Source organism: Prionailurus bengalensis, chromosome B3 (assembly GCF_016509475.1).
Source record: "Prionailurus bengalensis isolate Pbe53 chromosome B3, Fcat_Pben_1.1_paternal_pri, whole genome shotgun sequence".
Taxonomy (NCBI): Eukaryota; Metazoa; Chordata; class Mammalia; order Carnivora; family Felidae; genus Prionailurus; species Prionailurus bengalensis.
In genome coordinates, this window is record NC_057355.1 from 19713107 (window position 1) to 19717011 (window position 3905).

General features: G+C 42.3%; 1 pseudogene; it reads left to right on the forward strand.

The window, feature by feature from the left end:
• Positions 1–490: 490 nt before the first annotated feature.
• On the forward strand, positions 491–2643 carry LOC122467801 (annotated as a pseudogene).
• Positions 2644–3905: the final 1262 nt, after the last annotated feature.

The window sequence follows — 3905 nt, forward strand, 5'->3', positions numbered from 1 at the left end:
ATTCTTGCATAATATCATACTGTCACTTAAAAACTTGATATTTGCCTTTAAAAAGGGGTTACTTTTTTCCAAGATTGTCGTGGTTATTCTTGCACTTTGCATTTTGGTATAAATTTTAGGTACATCTTGCATCTAAGAAAGAAATTATGCTTTGATTTATGTTGTATTGGCTCCATAGATAAGCTTGGAGAATTAATATATTTACAATATTGGGCATTCCAATCCATGGACATGGTATAACCTTACATATATTTAGATTGTATTTAATTTCTCTTAGTGTTGGGGTGCCTGGGTGGCTCAGTTGGTTGAGCGTCTGACTTTGGCTCAGGTCATGATCTCGCTGGGTTTGTGAGTTTGAGCCCCGCGTCAGGCTCTGTGCTAACAGCTCAGAGCCTGGAGCCTCCTTCAGATTCTGTGTCTCCTCCTCTCTCTGCCCCTCCCATGCTCATGCTCTGTCTCTCTCTGTCTCTCAATAATAAATGAACGTTAAAAATTTTTTTTTAAATTTCTCTTAGTGTTTTATAATTTTTTGGTGTAGAGATCTTACACTTCTTCTACTAGATCTATTCTAGGTATATGATAGTTAAAAAATTTTTTTTAAGTTTATTCATTTATTTTGAGAGAGGGAGAGGGAGAGCACAAACAGGGAAGAGGCATAGTGAGGGAGAGAGAATTCCAACCAGGTTCCATGCTATCGGTGCAGAAGCCTGATGCAGGGCTTGATCCCATGAACCATGAGATCATGACCTGAGCTGAAACCAAGAGTCAGACGCCTAAGCATCTAAGCTACCCAAGTACCCCAGTATATGATAGTTTTTGATGCTGTTGTAAATAGTATCTTCTGCTAAAACAAAATCCAATGTTGTAATCATTAGTTTCTGGTACATTGAAATATAGTTGATTTATAGTTGAAATACAATTAATACTAGCATTGTGTCTGACAGTCTTGCTAAATTCACTTACTAGTTGTAATATTTTAATAGTTTAGAACCATTCTTTTGGATTTTCTATGTATGTAACCACACTATCTGACAATAATGATAGCTTTATTTCTTTCCAATTCTTACACTTGTTCTTTATTTCTTGCCTTGTTTTCACTGGCTGAGATCTTCAGCACACTGTTGGACAGTGGTAAAAGCAGACATCCTTTGGCAGGCCTCACATCATAGGTATGGGCGGGACCCCTAACCAAGCAATCCATGTAAATATCACCAATAATGGAACAAATCAAAATCATGATTCAGTTACTAGAATGCAATTAGAAGAACATGGCATCACTTCTGTGAGATTCCTACTGAAGATGCATGACCTGAATGGAAATGTGAGGAAACTTCAGATAAACACAAACTGAGGGACAGCCTACAAATAACTAGCCTGCAGTCTTTGAAAGGTTCAAGGTCATGAAAGTCAGGGAACTGATGAATTGTTCTAGATTGAAGAAGACTAGAAGTTCTAGATTATAGAGACATGATGACTAAATGCAAAGAGTGACCTAAAGTGGATCCTTTTGCCAAGAGCATTCATTATTGGGACAATTTGCAAAATTTGAATCCAGTCAGAGGATTAGATGGTAGTAATACATCAATGTTAACTTCCTGATACTGATGGCTATGTATAAGATCCTTGTTTATAGGAAAATAAAGTATTTTCTGAAGTATTTTGGAGGTAATAGGGTATCATATCAGTAACTTACTCTCAAATTGTTCAGAAAAACATTTCTTGGTTCTTTACTCGCAACTTTCTTATAATTTTGCTTTGAGATTGTCTCAAAATAGAGAAGTCAAAACAAAATAATCCCAAACACTTAATTCCAGAGAGGACCACCAGGTGGAGTCCTTAGACCAGAGAGCCAGTTTTACTTGGCTCTTCAGTTCTGGATTAAAAGAAGGGGTTTCTTTGATAAGGGAAAGAAAGCTCTTTAATCTGGGCTGCCGACATGCCATCCAGACTGAGGAAGACCCAGGAACTTCTGGGCCACTTAAGCCACAGCCACGGCCACATCAGCAAGCACCGGAAGCACCCAGGAGGCCAGGGTAATGCTGGTGGTATGTATCACCATCGAATCAATTTCAAACAAATACCAGCCAGGTTACTTTGGAAAAGCTGGTATGAGGCATTACCACGTGAAGAGGAACCAGAGCTCTGCTGAACTGTCAACCTTGATAAACTGGACCTCAGTCAGTGAGCAGACACGGGTAAATGCTGCAGAAAGAAGGGGCGCCTGGGTGACTCGGTTAGTGTCCGACTTCGGCTCAGGTCACTATGATCACAGTTTGTGGGTTCCAGCCCTGCGTGGGGCTCTGTGCTGACAGCTCGGAGCCTGGAGCCTGCTTCAGATTCTGTGTCTCCCTCTCTCTTTGACCCTACCCTGCTCACACTTTATCTTTCTCTCTCAAAAATAAATAAACATTAAAAAAAATACTGCCAGGAACAAAACAAGAGCTGCTCCTGTCGTTGATGTGGTGCGATTGCGCAACTACAAAGTTTTGGGAAAGGGAAAGTTCCCAAAGCAGCTTGTCACCTGACGGGCAAATTCTTCAGTGGAAGAGCTGAGGACATTCAGAGTGTGGGAGGAGCCTGTCCTGGTAGCTTGAAGCCACTTGGAGGGAGGTTCATTAAATACTAATAAGTGCTTTAAAAAAATAAATAAATGAAAGTTGTATGGGTTTCCTTTGCTTCAGCACATGAACAGGGATATAAACTGTAGGTGGTTTTATTCATTTTAGGATATCCCTATGAAGTTGAGAATAGAGTACCTTTTTTTATTTCATTTCTTTTGGGTAGGGTTTCTTAACCTCAGCACTGTTGACATTTTGGGGCTAAATACTTCTTTATCGTGGAGCTACCTGTGCACTATAAGATGTTTAACAGTATCCCTGGCTTCTACTCATGTCAGTACATACCTCCAATTGTGACAACCAAAAATGTCTCTAGACATTGACATGTATTCCCTAGGAGACAAAAATCAACAGGTTGAGAACCACTGTTTTTGGCAACAGAATGTTCTCTGCTCTGAGCACTTTGGTTCCTCTGTGCTCAGCAGGGAGCCTAGGAGGTATCTGATCATGCCTAATGTGGCTGGTACATAGTGTGTGCGTGTCGGGGCAGGAGGAAGCATTGGGTGGTGGGAACTGAACCCCAGGACCTGGAGTTCTGGTAGGTGCTCAGTGCTGTATCACCTAGCGGTACTGTTCTGTGCACAGACAAGCCACAGAGACTGGTGTGTCGGGAAAGGCCTTGGGCAACCAGTCAGAAAGGATAAGACCTGGGTTCAAGGAGGGAAAGCGGCAGAGAAGGCTGGGGTAGGAGGCAGACTTCTTTCCCACAGCAGCCAGAACCCCAACGCCTCCTAGCTCTACAGGCAGAACCTTAAGATGCTGGAGAACGGCCTTGGTTTCCCATTATCCCTGCTTGTTCCCATTCAGATGACCTTCTTTCTACTTTACTTCTCCACCTCCTTCCCTTTCCATCCTCTGATCTGGACCTCTACCCCCCACCTGCTCGCAGGGGCCCTAGCATACCTTAAGCATTCAAGGTTAAGGCTCTCTTCAGCCATATTATGGTGATTCAAATGCAGTGGATGGTAGTCTCCCCAAATTCAAGAGCGCTCTAGTGCTGGCCATATTTAGACCATGTTGCCCTTTTGGTTTCTTTAAAGTTCAATTGTGCCCCCATCCCCATCCCCTTTCTATCGTAGGTGTATCTTCTGTAAAAAGTGCAATTTTCCCCAGCCTTTTGAAGAGTTACAAAGTATACTTTGTAGTGGCCTGGGCGGGATACAGATGAGCACATGGGGACCACTGTGAGGTGCCAAAGAATTTGGGGACAAGGTCAGAAAACTATCACCTCCTGGAAATAGAGCCAGTTTGAAACAAATGGGTCATGGCTGAATTTGGCCAACTGCA